We start from the raw sequence: 18,931 nt of genomic DNA, 5'->3' as shown, positions 1-18,931 counted from the left end.
GGTTGAAAAAAATTGAATTTACAAAAAAAACACCAAACGTTGCACTGAAAATTCTGTGCCTGTCACATAAGATCTCATAACCGGAACCTCACGGAGCGGAACTATTTCTTAACAGATTGTTATTGTAGTAACAGGAACTAAATTATTTGCTCCGGATATACCGCGATTTCAGTCTTGCAAGTATCTTGTTGAAGCATGAGCCGTCTGAAGCTATATACCTGACATCATCTTTCTGCGTCCGCATCGTCTTTCGTGTGTTTCTGTGTTGAAGAGGCGCTGAGCACAGTAGCTATCGGTGTCTCTTCGTTTTATTCCGATTACGAATCCTCATCAGTTCTCACTGGGGACAGATCTACTACATAGAAGCAACCGAGAGCATGTTTTGTTTTCAGGAGGTAAATAAGACCCACGGACACCGTGTATAAGCATTTCTGAAGGGACTGCTTGAGAGTTTAAAGGAAAGGAGAGAATATAACATTTGCTAGCTAGCTTGTCAGCTCTAGCTTGCTATCTATCTGCAAGGGGGAGGGTAACGTTAACCCACTGGAAAAAGGAAGCAGAGAGTGAGAAAGACGACAAACCAGCCGTCATTAGTTGCTTCAAGCAATCAGGGGTTGCCCGCTCTGTGTGAGTTCGAGGCCCCGTTTGGCGGATCGTACTACGCACTAGCTTATTAGCTAGCTACCAGAGTCTACCCAGAGGTAAGTGAACTTGGTTGCTATGTATTACCTGCATATTTCACAAAAGCGGGTGCTTTATAATATCACAGGCTGAGGTTTTAGTTGGCTAGCGTTAACTGGCAACATCATGGTTAAATTAGTAGAATATAGGCTATGAGGAACTGGAAAAGGACTTGCTAACCTGCAAAACTTACTAACTTATTGCCCTCTTCAGCGCGCAGAGGTCGGAAGACCTAGCCGGTTTTTTTTAAGAATCTGACGAGTTGGAAAACGTTTGCAAACTTCATGGAACTTCATGTTTATGCGTTTAGCTAACGCTAGCTATCTAGAGAAATGAAAATAGCGTTGCATGTTGTTTTTGCAGGCTATGGAAGTAAATTAGCTATGTGTCGAGACGTCAAATTCACAAAGTTAGCGGTTCTGCCAGTAACGTTTATCCATCAAACTGGGGAACATTCATGCTTTCCCTTGCTTCATCTTTTTGCACTGTAGCCAGCTAGAAAAGATGAGCAACATATAACTAACTTTGCTAGCGAATGTTAGCATGTTAATTTAAGAAACGTAATTCTGATTGTTCACGTTAGCTACCTGTCTCGCTAGCTAGCTATACAATTTACAAAGTTACCGCTATATTTTCAGTGCACGTGTGATCGCTCGTTTCAGTGTCCTATTTCGTGATTTACTTTGTGTTTGTACATTGTTTACCTTTCAGTTATCTTCTTCTAACTGTTGTAGCAAAATAAATTATTACCAGCCAGCAAAGATATTTAGTAAACACAAAATGTTTGTCCACAAGCCGGTAGTAGCTAGCTAGCGAAGTTACCTCAAACTACATGTGAGTGAGCGCGTTTCAACACGTGCGCCTGTACTTTCTCAAGCAGGTGCTGTTCACTTGTCCTGCGCTTGCTAAGTTGGCACCCTTGTTCCTTTTGATAGATGTATCTAGCAAACCATGTCAATGGGGGGAATATGCAATAACAAAGTAAAGTGATGCGAATGGCCTCCGAAAAAGTACTTTGCATTGCTTGTGCTATTGCTTCATATTGTGTTTTTTCGTCTAAACATAAAGTGCTCTGACTTTACACCAAGCTAACAGCCAATACGTAGGCCTTACACGCTTTAAAACTTTGTTTTAGCATGTGAGGTATTTCATTTGCTTCATCGTCTAGATCTTTGATAATGGTCAGGTCATCCTTGCAACTTGAGCAGTGTTCCTGCTCTGAAGGGTGGTTCCATAAGGGCACTTTTCTTGCATAGATGGATGATTCCATGGTAAAGCATGTCTTGTCTACAGACAGGAGTCTTTTAAAATGCCAGTACCCCCTTCCACAGAGCAACGCAGTGTCACCCTGTATTTTGAGTAATCTGACCCTAACCAGGTGTCTGTATGATAATATTATGGTGCAATGTTTGTGACAGCGCATTCCACTTCCTCCTTTATGATGTGAGCTAATGGACTTTCTTGCGGGTGATGGATGCTCCTGTAGAATTCCAGATGCTGTACCTAGCACTCTGGCCTCAGATTAGCCCAGCAACCAGTTGAGTGACTTTGCAGAACATTAGTGTGTCTTTTTTTGTTCATTACTTGTAGCTGTGGCTCTGTCTTATTTTACCAACTGATCTAGTTGTGTTCTGTGTAACTGTAACACTGGAGCAATGTACTGCTTTGTTCTGTTAAATTTTGCAACAATATCTTTAATGCTTAATATAAAAGTATAAAAGGCTACATGTACTTTAGTATTTATAAGGGATGCATGTTGTGTGTAGAATTACTTGTTTCCAGGACAGATGAAGAATTTCAGTGTTGCCTGTGGTTGGTAATTGAGTTGTGAATCGTCCTTGTAAGAAAGACAATATCAGCGTTGTCACTGGACATCTCGCTGTTAAAATGGCCGAGCTGGCTCTGTTCTCTGTGCTGTTTTTAGTCCTTCCCACACTGACTCAGAGAATCTGGGCACACCTGCATCAGAACACAGAAGGCATCTTTTCTTGCGTTATCTCCTGTGCCACTTGCACATTGATTTCCGAGTGGAAGGAACTCCATTGTCTGTCGCCCTTGGAGGAAGAAGAATCCGGATAAGGGATGCCACGGGAATCTGTTAGTGAGAGCAGTATAGGAGGGAATCTGTTAATGAGGGGGGGGGGAGAGGAGTGAGGAGCAAAGGAGAAAGGAGGGAAGATGCACTTTGAGCAGATTGGGAGCAGTGCACATTGTGTAACAGGTTGAGCAGTCACAGACCTTCTCCTCCACACTGTCTCTCTAACATGTTCGCTGCTGGCTCTAGGTCACTTCCTGTCATCTCACTTCCTGCTAAAATGTCTCCTTTCACCCTCTCATTTGCATTGCATTTTGAAAACATTAAGTTGCAAAAACAATGTATTGCAAAACATATTTTATAACCACCAGTCAGTAATATTTCTATGCTGAGACACTTCGCCACAGCTCTTGTGAAGCAGCAAGGAGGCCACAGTTGTATCGTCATGTAGACGGTACACACAGAAATGCAATTTGATTAGTTTGTGGGATGTAGCTTACGTGTGCTGAGTGGTTGTTCTAGGCTTTCACCCCTGAGCGATTCTGACAGTTAAGGAGTGATTTTGTGTCTGTCTTAAAACAATGTGCTTCCTAAAAGCCTCTGTGTTTCTTATGTCTCCAGCACATCAACCTGAAATCCTTGAAGGCATTTTTGTCACTCAGTCAAACCTTTTGAGTTGAGAGACTTCAACGTTCTCCCAAAACCTTGAGCAATCGATTCTGAAAGCATACTGGTGCAGTTTACCTATGAGGATACACTTCGTTGTGAAGTTTGACTCATGCGCCACAAGGAAGTCAGAATTCCGAGTGTCATGTGCATCAGCATCTTTTTATGGCCCGATAAATCTATTTGTTTTTGTGTCTGTTTGTTGATTGAGTGATTTTTTTTATGGCATTTTGAAGAGGGGAATTTAGTGTTTGGTTCGCTGCATTATTTCCGGTTTGTGGACTGCAGTTCTGTCTGGGGTGGCCTAAAGAAAAAACTTGATATACAGGTAAGGGTTACCCATGTGACAGATTTTGGCTTGGGGGTAAAGTTTCTCCGAGAGGGCTAATCTTTCATTTAGCACAGATCACTCTCCCTTGCGAGATCCCTGTTGTCACAGTGCTGCAGGAATGTCCTTGTGCAATAACGTTGCTCCGATATTACAGAAGCATTGTGTTGACGTTGGGTAAGCTGGAATTGGATACAAAACGGTGAATGTGTAGCCACATCCATTGCTACATTATTTGCTGCCTTGTTTTGTTGACCTTAGATTCTTGGGAACCGCACTTGATTCCACGCAGTTTCGGAGAGTGTAAAGTCTGATTTGTTGGGTCTCTGAATTGAATTTTCTCTTTGAGAAGCCCCAAAGTACCTCTGTTCGAGATGTTTACAGCTTGTCACTAAGGGTTTGTTTTGGCTGTGCATCCCGGCTCCATTGAACAACATTGGAGGGGAATGGAGGAATGTCTTAGAATGCCAAATGAGGAATTCCTCAGTCCTGATTTAAAATCAGTTCCCAGGAGTGGCCAGGCTCTAAATGACTAATACAGATGCACTATACCAAGAGCCAGTCAGGAAGCTCCAGTCAGTTCAGAAGGCTTTTCCATGTACCAAGTCCTCAACCCTGCTCCTGAAGACCCCCAGGGTCTTCTGGCTTTGATTGTTACCTTAAAATGCTGTCTGTTTAGGCCTAAGAAACTGGTTAGATTAGTTAACTTTGCCACCAGCTGCTTTAATCGATCAGTTAAGCACTGCGTTCCAGTGAAAAGCAGCACCCCCTTGACCTTACCATTACCAGGGCTGGCCCGTCTTCTCCAGTACACTGCAGCATTGCACAAGCTTCTTATCCAATCCCCTGTTTGAGCTTATGGAGAACAGCGGTTTCTGTTGGCATATGCATTCGCAGAGAGATAATTAAAGCATATATAATGGCTTGTGGGTGGTACTTTCCTATGCTCAAGGGTGCGGACAAGATTATTCCACTGAAAGGCACATAGTGTAGGAGTTTTTACCGTTTACCACCAAAGATTCGACAATGCTGCTATTGACAGGTTGGCCTTTTTTTGGCATCTGTGTTCCAAATTAGTACAAAATTAGGCTATACAGATAAACCGTTTTCAGTTCTGCTCTATGTTTTCCCACGTAAAGTCCCTGTTTGCATCAGCGTTATTGCGTCATCGGTGTTATGAGTTCAGAAGACAGTTATGTGACCTCATCGGAGTAGTGCTTCCTTCAGTTCTCCGGAGCCCAGTCTTAAGTGAGTTTTTTTTTTTGTTTTGTTATAGCAATAAGTGAAATATATCTGTTGTTTTCAAAGTCATTTCCATTTCATTTTATTAATTGGTTAAAATGTTGTGAAGCTTAGTGGAATGATATCATTTATTTTCACCACTTGAACCTTATTCGTAAGTTCAGTGCATCTATCTATGAAGTAGAAATGTTCAAGTCCTGTAGAGTGTTTTCATTTTCAAGAGGTAGCGTAGAAGCATATCCTATATTCTTTCAGTGCTTGGCCTAAGCTGACTTGTCGTGTTGAGAAATGCTTAAACATCACTTTGCCCTGCCCTGAATGATTTTGCTTTTGTGCTCCTTTAGTCTCTAAACACTGCAAGCTATTTTCTATCAGCTTTGTTCACTTGTAGCAGCGGCTATAAGGTTCATTCCATTTGAAATCCGCATAACATTGCCACGACCCATGACACCCCAGATGATGTCCGTTTCTCCTACTAATGCAACCTATCAAAAAGGCTTTGGAAGCTCCGCCTTCCATCCATCCATATCCTTATTGACCTGTCGTACTGTGTTTTTGCACACTAGCTTGCTTTTACCAAGTTTTGTCCTAGTTATAATTCTCTGTTTTGCCTCATTTTCCAAAACTGTATTACATGGGGCTCAGTTGGAATAAACATGCACGGTGGGTTTTTTTGTACAAGGGGAAATCAGGTTATTATGTTTACATGAATAATCAGCAGCAGGGAATCATCTTAAACTTTAGTTGTTTTTTAATTAAATTGTGTTGTATTCAGAATTTTTGCTGTGCTGTGAATAAATTATTTTGTTTGGTGGAAGAAGGATTCATCCTGGCAAAAATAACTTATTTTTAGCGTGAGTTAAGTGGAGCTTTAAGGAATTCTGAAATATTCAGGAGCCACATTATGAATGTTTAATTGTCTTTCCACATGGACAAAATGCAAATGTTTGGCTTTCATCAGAATTAATTAAATTCACAGTCTGCAAATTCACAATGCTCCACTGCATTTTATTAACAGTTTTGCACGGAGGTGGATTGGAGCGTGGTTCTGTCAGAATCAGAATTGTCCAGGAGTCGGGTGTCACCTGATTTTGGCTAAATGCCAGACCGCGGTGTTTCGGACCGTTCGGATCCGAGGCGGCTCAAAGCGGGCGGAGGGACGAAGCGGATTCATTGATCCGCCGGCCGGTGACAAAGCCACAGTGCTCAAGCCTTATCGATCGGAAGGCGCCGCCTCTCCTTCCGCCATTGACCGCCGTCTCCAGCCTCAGACCCCCGCCGTCCCGGGGTAAGGGAGGGGTAGAGGAAGACGGAAAGGTCGTTTGAGTACACCTGGGGAGCGCTGGTCAATAAGAGGGGACGAGAGATGATTTCATTTATTCACCTGAGCAAGGGGTCTACACGCATCACTCGGTGTTTAAAAACTACAGCCAGAAGGCATCGGTGAGGGTGGACGTTTCTGAAACGCATGCTCGCATACGGCATTAGCCTGTCCAGATAAGACATCTTGCGGTGCAGTGCTGTGAAATGCCCGGTGACAGTGTGCAATGGTGCATAAAATGGCAAATAAACGGCTTGAGTGAATCTCTATTACAGCTCGGTTCACGCCTGCGTTTACTGTCAGCTCCCCAACACAAACTTTTTTCCCCCCGATACCGACTTTCTGGCTTCGCCATTCTGACTGTGATAGAAGTAACAGCACTACTTATTTCCCTCTCTTAATATGTCCAATCAGAATGAAAGAAAACGAGCCTCGGTAACAGATTTGAGAGGCGATGTGCATGGACCAGCAGGGCGTCTCCCGCTGCCAGAGTTCAAGTTCTCGGGCACAAATGAGTGTAGTGTCCTTTCTGTTCTTGCCGAGGCGAGAGAAGTCACATTTACTTCAGAATCGGCCCGTGTTCTCGTCCCTCTGCTCCGGTCTTTGGGCATTCGGCTGGCTGAAGTCATTTAGACTGCTGAAATTGTGTAGTTTTAATTGTGAAAAGATCAAAATATATCCCTTTTTTCTCCCAGTGCAGCTTCCCACATAGAGAAGTGTGTAAATATTGTTTTGGCCTATGCTGCGTGGGTAATTATTGTTTTTTTTTTTTTGCAAATGTGTCCTCTTGGGAAAAGACTGTTTATTCAGCTCCAGGGAACTAGAAACTTGCGCTGCTACACGCTAGATGGGTCATTCTGTATGACATGCAGAAGTGCTGGGCCTACAATGAGCCATTTTGTATGGCATCCATACCTAATAAAGCTGGGTCAACAATGGGTCTTTCTGTATGACATCCACATCCAGTAAAGCTGGGTCAACAATGGGCCATTCCATATGACATCCGCATCCTGTGGGGCTGGGCCTACAGAGAGGTTAATCTCGAAAGAACTTACCTTGACCTGGGCTAGTCTTGCATATTTTATATATTGGAAGGACAAGGGACCTGGAGACAGTGGACCCTGTGAGATGGTCTTTATCTGCCTGTGCATGCGTAGCCACAGAAGGGCGTGGTTTTGAAATTCGGCAAAATGGCTACCACCCTACGACAGTGTTCCATTGTATTCTGAGGCAACACCTGGCTTTGACATGAGACGTATAAAGGTATGGATTTGTGCCTGTGTTAATTGCTCATTATAGCTGGTGATATTTTCTCTTGGTCTTTCCCATGGTTTATGAACATTGGACTGACTTCTTGAAAAATATCTCTTTAAAAGAGCAATTATAATTCCCTGTGGAACAGCTCTAGTGAAAGAGTGTATGCCAGCTGCAGATTAAATACAAGCCCTTTTCAGAAATGGAATAGAATGTATAAAGTATTTTTTTACACTCCCACTTGGAGTCAATTTGATTCTGTACTTTCTGTCTTTACATTTTTGCTTTTGCCTGGAGACACTTTTCTTAACATCAGAGTGGATCCAGATGACTAGGCTCAGTCATTAATTCCCCCATGTATATATATTCAGTTTCATAAATCCTAGCTCCTTCTGAATTTGTATGTTTTACTTTACGAATGTACGTTGCATTACTGGATGGAACCATGCCAGGGTGTGTGGGGAGAAGACAGAGTTTGTGGTGGGATGGTCTAATTTCCCCACCCCCCACGAAGATGACCCCTTTGGCTAATCATCAATTTGAGACGGCTGGGGTATTGTATAGCCTGAGGCTGCTTGTGCCTCTCTCAGCGTTGTTTGAAAGGATTACCTCGCGGAGAGCTGCTTTGCAATGAATTTCAATGGGCTGAGTGAGCGATGATGGCATGCGCCCCATGTGAATGGAAGGCTCCAGGACCGTGCGTGTGTGTGTGCATGTGTGGGTGTGGGTGTGCAGTATCAGTGTGTGGTATCAGTGTGTGTGCAGGGTGTGTCGGTGGACTGCGAGGGAAGCTTGCTCTACCCTTCTTATCTCTGCCCAAACCTCTCCTTTCTCCTCACATCTCGGGGAAAGTCCTGCGTTTTATGACAAACTTCCCCTCTTTCCACCTCCTGCACAAACACAATGCCCGTCCTCGAGTTTATAGTGAAGTGAGACGGCTTTCTGAAGACAGTATTGGGAACTACGTTTCCCACTGTCATCCCACACGGAAAGTACTGCAGCTCCCAGCGGCACCCAATGTCTTCTGAACTGAAAAAGTAGGGCTTTCAATAGTAAGCTTCAGTGATGTAGGTTATCATCTACTACTTTGTCAATCGATTAATTTTCTAGGTAAGAACACTGTAGAAAGTAAGGGTTTAATAAGGTATTAGGTATAAGGTATAAGGTACGCAAGGTTGGTGGTTCTAATCCCGGTGTAGCCACAATGAGATCCGCATAGCTGTTGGGCCCTTGAGCAAGGCCCTTAACCCTGCATTGCTCCAGGGGAGGATTGTCTCCTGCTTAGTCTAATCAACTGTACGTCGCTCTGGATAAGAGCGTCTGCCAAATGCCAGTAATGTAATGTAATGTATTCAAACCCACCATTGAAGTTGCTGACAGTAATTCAACTTGGATAGGATGCTTTGCACAGTTGACATGGGCTATTTCAAACCGGTGATTGTGTGCCTATCCCAAACTGTCTCTCAGGGTCCTACTGTAGACTTTTTTCGGTGTTGTGTCAAGAACTTGCTTTACTGTCATTTCCCCATAGCCGGTGCACTATGTTCTTTCAGTGGGTTATGGTTATTGGTCTTCACTAGTCTACTGGAGTTCAGTAGCGAGGCCACCTCTCTTCAGAGTAGTTCTGTGCGTCGCCGTTCCCACACTGCGGACACCGGTCGGTGCGTTCCCAAGGGGCGGGACGGGAGGTTCCCAGGAGGATACGGAGAGACGTCCCCGAGTGCGCAGATGGCCCCAGGAGGTGATCCTCAGATCCCCAGATCCTCTCCAAATCTGCAGGAGGGCCGGGACGCACGGGGCCGGCTCTGTGGCAGCTGGTGGCCCCGGTGAAAGTGCATTAAGGTTTATTAGCGGGGATAATCTCCATGGCGACGCGCGCCGGGACGAAACACGCCCGCCTCTCGGCACTTCTCCGAGGGCTTCGCCGTCGATGCGGTTCAGGAACCCGTTCTGCGTTTTTCGGTTGAGCGCAGGGGGCAGGTGCGTGGATCTCCTAAACCCTGTTCACGTCTGCGGTTTGAGCGTTGAGCGGGTCCAGTCAGGGGGGCGTGAAAAACGGTGTAATCTGGATCTGGCTCATCCAGGTGTCTCTCGACTCCTTTCAGAAACGTTGGAGTAGAAGCTCGATCTGGCTCCTTAAAAGGTATGGCAGTGTTGCTGAAAACAAGGCTAGTCCATTGCTAGTCACATCAGAATTTGTTCACGTGCAATTATTCATTTGTTTATTTGACAATGTACAATGAATATAGCATATAGCTATATTTCCCTCTATGGATCCTGGTGTTGGTAATTATAGTTATTAGATATTACAACTGAGTATTGATTGTCATTGGATTACAGGGTAGCTGGTAATTGCTTAGTAATATGTCTTTAACTATGGTAGCGTATCAGCTTTCTTGGCTTCCGACAGCCAAATGTTGGTTTGCGGGTTTGCCGGTTCCTGAGAGGTTGAGTGCACAGTGTTGTGCTATGAAAGCTGAACCCCTGTGACCTTTCTGCCGGATTGATGCTCGCTCCTTCAAGTCGTCTCCTGCCTGAACGAGTGAAAAACTGACTGCACAAGCTGTTCCTCCAGTCGCTGTGAATTGATTCAGAACCGTTCTTTCTCTTCGGCTTCTTGAAAGACGACTTCTCCGGCTTACAATTTTGACAGCTGCTTGTTCAGACAGCAGTTGCTGGCACCGTCATGTGTGAATGCCATCGACCCATTAAAACGGTCGTCGGGCATGTGAATAGATGCTATCGGCGTGAGCGGAAGTTGAGGCCCCAGTGCGGCACCTTCTGTTGGTGTCTTTGTCAGGTCCCGTACGTTTATCCTGTCTACGCTACTCTCAGATGACCTCTCAACCAAACTTTACTCTGGCCTCGCAATAACAGGCCAGAAAGAATGCTTCTCGCAGTAATGCTATGAAAGTGGTGGGAAAGGTAAGCAAACGGCTGCTTTGACAGCTTATTTGTTCTATCCTTTCCGCTGTAAGTGTACAGAGCGCAATAATTAGCCGAATTAACGGAGCTGGAGGTGTTGATTTTAGCTGCAGGGGGATTTTAAATGGCGTAATAAGACTTGAGTGAAAGACTGTAGGGTTTGACACTAAGCGAAGCAGCTGTGCGTTACTGTTACAGTTTACAAATTAGCTGTCTGAGTGATGCTTGCAGGCGCAGCAACTTTTTACATTTGTTAAAAAAAAAATTGTCACCTTTATTCTACCAGGCGGGTGGATTAAGATCGGAATGTGATTTTCAATGACAGCCTGGCAAGAGTGAAAAAAGCTTGTGAGGATGCAAGAGGAGGGGGTGGGCATGAGGTTAAAAATGGGCTAATTAATAGATATAAAATAAAATGATGAGGAACAGCAAAAGCAGACAATAGGAATGGACATAGTCACTTATAAAATGTATTATGGCAAATAAAAGCTGTTAGAGATGGGCATTATTATCATGAAATACGTGCCAACGTCAAGGCACGTGCCTCAAGACCTGCAAAATATAGAGATTCCAATGCGTTCTCACATGGCTGGGGGAATGTGACACACTGAAATATTGATGTGGCTAATTACCCAAATCTGTAGGCTACCCCTAATCTTCAAACAACCAGCTTTGAACATAATTAAGATGCGTGTCTTTTGTCTTGTCAAACGGCTAACGCGGATGCTAATTACGGTGTGCAAAAAGGATTTACTGTCCATCAACTGTAGTGGCATCACATCATTGGCTTTCTTTGTTTCAAAAATGGCAAACCAAGGGTGGCAAACACTCGGGGAAAAAAAGCATTTTTAAATTGGCAATTTAATTTGTATTACTAGTGTGCTGTATTAAACTTGAGGGTGAGGGTAAGGTTGACCTCTGGAGTTGGAAAGGATCTTCAGTTGGCTGTACCTGCAGGACCTTAATTAAAACCCAAGCCACAATCGTGAGCGATTAATGACTGACGTGGTATAGAACTTCAATGCATCAGTAATACTAAGTGCAGGGTGAGTTCCTCCTGTTCCACTCATGTTGAACAGCAGTTTAATGGAGATGAGAAGCCTTCCGAGATGGCTCCAGCACAGCAGACCCTTTCCTTCCAGAATGTTCCAACACAATCTTGCCCAGCTAGACGGAGGAAGTCCAGCTCTGTGTCTTCTGGGCGCATTTAGTCATGAGGTGGAGTACTGCGTAGAAGTCTTGTAGAATAATTCTGTAAAGAAAAAAAGAAAAAGAATTTCTACATATCGGAACATGTACTATAAAGAGTCGTAAACTGTTAAGAAATTAAAGCAAATCAATGTTTGTTGTGGCCACCCGTCCCCTTTAAAACTGCATCAATTCTCTTCGGTACACTGTGCTGCGGTTTTATTAGAAAATCATTCCAAACATATTGGAGTGCTGGCTTCTGGCTCACCAGGTTATGCCAGACAGTCTCAAGCAAGTTTATCACCAAGGTGGTCTACTAATGTGATTTCTTTTTCATGAAATGCAAAAATGCATGAGAATTTCTCCCAAACGAAATGTTATTTGGCAATCTCTCGTTTGCTCTTTTCTACTGACACACTCATTTAGAAAAAATAAAAAAATAAAAAATCTAAAACCAGATTTAGGTTTAAGAAATATCTGGGAAGTCTTTTTCACAGTACTGTTGTAGGTTCCACTCGTACTTTAACACGACCCAGGAGAGAGATTCAGAATAACAGCTTGCGCTGGATTGATGAGCACATACACAGCCAGGTATCACTCTAATATCATCCCTGACTGCTTCCCCACTGTTTCTGGGAGAAAGGTGCTCCGTAATTGCTGTAGCAGAGTGAAAAGTGCCATTAACTCTAATGGTGCTCATCTTTTCTGTAGAAGTCATGCTGTAAGGTTGATTTATAAATTGGTGGCGTCTCCAAACAAACATTGTTTGTTTCCTTTTCATATCAAACCTCCTCAGCCGCTTCTGCCTTGAAAAGACTTCTGTGAGCAGGTATACAAATATGATTTATTGGAGGTTGATTGCGTCTATTTTGTGAGGAATAGATTTTTTTTTTTTTGCTTGCCTCTTTTCTCCTGTGTCTTGGTCTTTAGTGCTCTCTCTCTTCTCTGAGCTGTGGGCAGGCGAGCAAGGTCCTTAGATGACACCTGTGCTTTTATCCCAGTTTCCACGGTAACGGCGCCTCAGAAAACCTCCCGTTTTCCTCGTTTATTTCCATAAGAGGACCCGGCACGGTGCGGCAAGCTTTAGCGCAGGTCCACGTCCCTACGGAAGCCTGCTTTCCTGAGGTCTTCATTTCGACCGAAAACTGTTGTGCGGCTTCTTGCCAAACGTCAGCTTCCGCCGCAAGCCTTAGCGCTGACGCTAACCGTAACATTACACTACGTTTATTTTATTTTATTTTATCCCAAGCGACGTACAAGCGCTTACCGAAGGTCATTAGAAGAACTACAGAACGGGTTGGATAAGGTATTCGCATAAAGTATCAGTTGAGCAGCTATGGGCGTCAGGTCTAGTTCGCGTTGTAAAGTCGGTATCAAATCGGGAAACCGTGTTTTGCGGAGCAATAACCGACGGGCGCGGGCCCATCGGAGCCTGACGCGAACGAGCGCTAGACACGAGCGGTTTCGCCAGGACCAACGGTGGAACTCCCCTCGGTTATTAATCTGCCGCCCGTCATCGCGGAATTAATTCCGAGTGCAACGAGCTGTGTAATTGACAAAAACACGCCAAGTCACCCTGCGAGGGATTATCCTGACTCAGTCAGGTTCGTGTCAGACACATTCCTTTGAAAGTACCACCCCCCCCCCCTTTCCCTCGGCACTCGATACAGTAGAGAAAACCCCTCCGGTCTGAGAGTGATTCACTTCCTGCCTCTCTGCCAGCTGTTTGTCTCTAGTAACTGGCTGCCTCCGTATCGCCTAAGTACACGAACGATGACACGGATCACGGAGACAGGACTCGCAAACAGGGTGTGAAATTGAAGGGCTCATAACGGAGCTTACCAATTGCGTCTGGCTGGACGCCCACCTTCTCGACGGCGACGGGTCCATTTCGGGAGTGACGGGGCGGGGAGTTTGAGGCGTGGCTGCGGAACTCGGTGGTTGGGGCCACAGGTAGTCGCCCCTGGGTGAGGAGCAGGAGCTGAAGTATCCCATCAGGCCGTGAGTTTCGTGTCCGGCTCGGCGGTACTCTTTCTCCAGACGTGTCTCTGCCTGCCTACAGAACAGGAAAAGGGCCATTTCCTCTCTCACACTGGAGAATGAGCTCTAGCGCTCTGCTGAGAACGGCTCTTAATGAGCAAGTTCAAAGCCATTCCCCGTTATTTCAGCGATGCAGTTAATTAGTCATTCATGCACCTCATGAACACATTGTCTAAAGTGATTTAGTGAAGGTCTTTTCCGGAGTAGTTTTATGCATGTCCTTCTAAAGAGAGATTTCTAGAATAGAATGTAGGCTATTCCACATATAATTTTGTGTTAATTTGCAGTGATATCTGTAGTGTTTGAGGCAATAGTGCTTTTGTATTGCTGATGGTCATTATTAACCGTTTAGTCTGTTTAGCTGTTAAATGTCTTTGTGTGTGTTTGTATGTGTGTATCTGTATAGTGTGTGTGTGTCTGTGTATTTGTATAGTGTATGTGTGTATTGTTTGTGTGTATGTGTGTATCTGTTTAGTGTGTGTGTGTTTGTGTGTGTATGTTTTGTTTGTGTGTGTGTGTGTGTGTGTGTGTGTGTGTGTGTGTGTGTGTGTGTGTGTGTGTATGTTTTGTGTGTGTCTATCTGTTTTGCGTGTGTGTCTGTATCTGTTTTGCGTGCGTGCGTGCGTGCGTGCGTGCGTGCGTATTGTCCGTGTGTACGTGTGCGCACATCCGTCATGTCCTTTCCCCCACAGCCGCGGTACACCTGCCAGCCCTGTTCTTTAAGTGCTCTGCACCTTGTCGCACATCCTTACAAGATGAAAGACTTACGGGCTTACTGCCTGCAGGGCTGAGCCCTCTGCGGCCTCTGCCTCTCCTGACGCCAGAGCCTCCCCCGTCTGTCACCCAGCCTGTCACCCCTCGGCCGGCGCGCAGGGGAGCGAGCGCTTCACCAAGCCCGTCCATCGGTATTCGGCACGGGGCCGCACCTTTCGGGCGCTGCGAGTCGCACCTGTGATTAATCGCAGCGGCCGGGAGAGGATTCGCCCTCCCCTCCCCGCGCGCGAGTGTTTGCGGACGGACATCGCCGCGCACGGAGGGGTCGCGGGGGAAGGGGTGTGTGACGCACTGTACCGGGGCGTATTGACGCTGACGGCGGGGCCTCCCTGGAGGCTGCTGAAGAGCCGCTTTATTAGACACGGGCAGCGGTGGCAGTGAAGGCCGGATATGTGTGAGGGAAAAGCATTGAGTTTGACTGGCGCGGTCTGCTCTGGGCCTCTGTCCATCGAGCTGGGAAAATGTCCTCACCTGCTGCAGGGAGTATAGCTTCTCTGAGGGTGAGAGCCCACCATTACTGCAAGGGGTGGAGCTTTTCTCCGAGGGCCACAGTGCTCCTGGCTGTTGTTTTTTTTTAAACTTTTTGCTTCCGTTGTTGTGCTGTAGGGCCTGTGCGTGTTCTGTTCTCACCAGGGTGTGTCTGACACCTAGTCAGCAACAAGATGGCCCTCGTCTGTTCTGGGGAACTGTCGAGGTGTCTACAGTACCCGGTCTCTGAACTGAATTAATTGAAGCGCCAGCTTCTATTTCTCTTCCAAACACGAGAGTGCGAAAAGCACCTCCTGCAGAGTCGTTTGTGTCGATTGACCCTTGAGTTTTTCAAGGTGGGCCTGAACGAAACATAATAAAGTTACACAACAAAAGAGTTGACAAAATTTATTACGTCAAATGGGGAATGAGACAGAGGTACGACAATAATTAAAAGTAGGGCAGTAGGTTAAATACGGAAGCATACTTCAATCACAGTCACAAATGGCATGTTTGAAGTCCACAATTGAAATTAGTTTGTCAAGTCTAAAATCCAAATACAAGGCATGTACAATAAAAAGCAGGACCACACAACAACAGCACCGGACTGCAGTAAGAAACGAAATGCCACTTAGCGCAAACATTGTCAAGCAAACACAGATTTTGCCTGTCTGTACTGCATCCAAGATGGATTGTTTTAGTACTGTACCGCCAACGTAGCCTCAGGAGGGCCGAGGCCTAGCGGCCAAGTCGCTGGGGGATCTTGGGAAATGTTGAAGATTGCGCGCCGCTTGCTACAGGGAAACAGTTGGAGAAATATGCCGTGTTTTCTGTGGGGGGCCCCAGCAGGCTTTTCCTCTCTGTGGAATGTTTGGCCTAACACTCCCTCCCAGTGAAGATATATTTTTACCGGTAACCGGAGCTCTGGCTGGCCTTCTCGTAATCAACCCCCCGCCTGGAACCAAACGCAAACCCTTTCGGCTTCTGGCACTTAACCCCTCGGCGGGGACCGGGGGGGGAGAAAATTTAGAATCCCGCCAAACGGGAGCTGGAACGACCGCGCGTTCCCACAGGGCTGCCCTCCGCTCCACTTCCACCTTTCCGGCGAGAGAAAGGGCTGTTTGGCATTCTCCGCAGCGTTCCCACGGGACGGCCGGCCCCGGCCTCGCCCTTCCGCCCGTCTCCTCTCGGCTCAAAGCACCGACCTCGGAAAAATCCCACAGTGCATCATCTTTTGAAATCGGGGTCTCGCAACGGTCAGGGGTATGAATAACATCCGCCGGCCTGAAGGGTCAACTCGACCGTTTCTGACCGTGAGTGGGGGTATTTATTAGCTTTAGACTTGCGGTTTTTATTTCATTTAGCTGGGTAGCTTATCTGCCTTTTTACACGCGTGCTCAAGATTGTTTTGTTTTGACGAGTAAACCGCCTTGATGCAGTGTTCGGCACTGTCTGAGTCATCGCGTGCGGCCCACTGAGGTCTTTAATGTGCTGCAGTAGCAGGTTTGGGCTTGGTATTGATACTTTGCAGAGACTCCAGACGGCGAATGACTGGGGGCTGGGAGATTTCAGCACACAGGTGAGCTTAGCAGCAGGGTAAATCATTAGCCCCAGATCCCCCATGTAAACAAACGATAATTGTGTTGTGTCTCCTGCTTGCCGAGAGGACTTTGGTAGATTGAAGGGGCAGCAAATGTTTACTTTTCTTGAGGAATAAGAATTTTGAAAGCCAACTTGAGACGTCGTCACTGAGAAACCATAGCCTTCTTAGATTTTGGTTCCGTGAATTTCTCTAAACCGCACTTGCCGCAGAAGACGTTAAAAAGCCATTGTTTAAATGTCATTTCTCGCATTTTATCTACTGCGCTGTATCCCACCACATCTGGAAATGCTAAGGCATTGTTTTAAGCGCCACATACACTCACCCTGCAGTAAGACACGCATTAAATCTCTCCGTGTGCTGCTCCTACACGCTCGTGCCAGAAACGCCAAAGCCCATTTGGAAGCGCGACGGTGACGGTTCTCTTGGCAGTGGCTGGATGTAGTTTATCATGCAAGCCCCGGGGGCAGTGCCTCGTGTATCTACAATTACAACTGCCCCGTCTGTGTCTGTGGGGGGAGAAACAACCAGAGAATTGGATTAGCTGTAGCTTTTTTTTTTTAATTTTTTAAAATTTATTCTTAGGCTTTATGAACTTGATGTCCTTTTTTTTTTTTGTACTCAGTAAGTGCTATATTTGTTATTCAGTAGATTGCAGAAGTCACGGGGTCGCTCTTTAATACCAGTGAAAAAGTGGTCACTTCTGATATAGCTTTGGTACTTTCCATACAGATGCTGTGAGAACCCTTTTTTGAGTTCCAGTATCCAGGGAAGATGAAAAATGCAGTGAGTTGGGTAGCGTCGGCTCGGTAGCGTCAGCTCGGTAGCGTCGGCTCGGCTAGCGTCGGCTCGGCTTGGCTGAAGCTACCTGACCGCTGGCCTTGTTCAGGCGGCCTCCGTGCGTGCGAGGACACGGGTCGCCGTCCATCTGCTCCCGCGCGACACACAGCTGCCGGCGGGATGAGGGGCAAAGCGCCTGATGGCTGGACGGAGGCGGATGAGGCCGGCTGCCCGTCCATCTGGAAGGACATTCGCGTCCAGCTCTGGTACGGGCGCCAGGATTAGCCTGCGGTCAGGGCCCTCTGAGGGGCCAGACCAGATCTGTCCGGGGATGTCCGCCCCAGGCCCACCCCCCACCGGGGGTTCTCAGCGTAGGCCAAACTCCCCCCCTCCCTGTCCGCCAAAACTCTCCCCTCCCTGTCCGCCAAAACTGTGCTTGCACGGGTCTCCTCTCTTCACGGGATATTTTGGTCTCCTAATATATGGTGATATTTTTGTAATTCATGGTTACAAATCAATGCGGTGCACTGTTAGTTTTATTTATATCCCTGCATTTCAAATGAATGCCTCTGAATGTTGCCTTAAAATGCAGCATTAAAAACGATGTAACACTTTGTCTACTCTGACAGTTTCTGGCTTCATGATAGCCTCAGGTCATTAGTCAGACAACCCTTTTGCCTCAGAATAATTTGTGCCAGTTCTCCTGTTTTATTGCACATTAATGGAGGGTTTTCTGCTTGTTTGTGCATTCTCTCCCCTGTTTCCTTCGCAGCCAGACCAATTCCCCGCAAGCATGCCCGATGTGCCCCGTATGGGACTGATAAGGGATGCCTGGCTTTTTCCCGGGGTGCATTGTGGGTAATAACCCCGTGAGTCGGAGCCGGAGCCAGAGGCAGGATCCGGGATAATACCAGTCAGCTGTGTTTTGGGAAAGGTGGCCGCGGGGAGACTCGGGGGTTTGGTAGGGGAGGAGGAACCCGTTTTATGGTTTAGCGGTCTGTTCTAGCCTGGGACTCTCAAATCAGCAGGAAGATTCACACTTTATGTTCCTGTCGGTTCAAATTCCTCACTTCAGTCTCAACCAAATTACAGCTCATGGTTGATACGCTATCTTTCATTGTGGGAAACGAGAGAACCCGAGGATGGACAGCCGGCATTAAGCAACATCCTGTTCCTGGTATGCATGGCTTCGAGTTTTATGAACTTGGATTCCTGGTAAAGATACTTCTTCATTCGAGTGGACCCCAGAACAAAGATCTTTTGATTCTCTGTTTACTCTTGACTGAAAACGGCGAGACCACAGTAGCTGTATGTATAGTGGGTTTCACACCTAGTTTGTTTGGCATGGTTCTTCTGAACCCTAGTGCGCTTACCACCTTGGTGCAGTTTGTGTGAACAGGTGTGAACACCAATGTCCTCTCGACTGGTTCTGTGCTGTGGTTCATTACTATTGCAAATTCGAGCTGACGCAAATACAGGAAATTACTTTAGCACATACGCTATACCTCGTCCTTCAACTACATCTTGTGAGTTGAAGAATGTTGTCACCTTCTTGCTAACAGAAAAGTATTATTATTTTACTATGTTTGATACCTACTTCTGTTGTACCTTTATGTACCACTGTGCCAC

The 18,931-nt window shown here is 46.1% G+C and overlaps 1 long non-coding RNA gene across 1 annotated transcript in view; it reads left to right on the top strand.

Moving 5' to 3' along the window:
- Positions 1-231: 231 nt before the first annotated feature.
- LOC133135412 (uncharacterized) overlaps positions 232-18,931 on the top strand; it is a 54,984-nt gene continuing 36,284 nt past the window's right edge. The window contains exon 1 of the long non-coding RNA XR_009709386.1: positions 232-701. This is a non-coding gene — a long non-coding RNA (uncharacterized LOC133135412). The remainder of the gene's footprint in view (positions 702-18,931) is intronic.

The sequence above is a fragment of the Conger conger genome, chromosome 8, assembly GCF_963514075.1.
Source record: "Conger conger chromosome 8, fConCon1.1, whole genome shotgun sequence".
NCBI lineage: Eukaryota > Metazoa > Chordata > Actinopteri > Anguilliformes > Congridae > Conger > Conger conger.
Note: the sequence above shows the minus strand (reverse complement) of the source record. Positions and strands in the feature narration are given on the sequence as shown.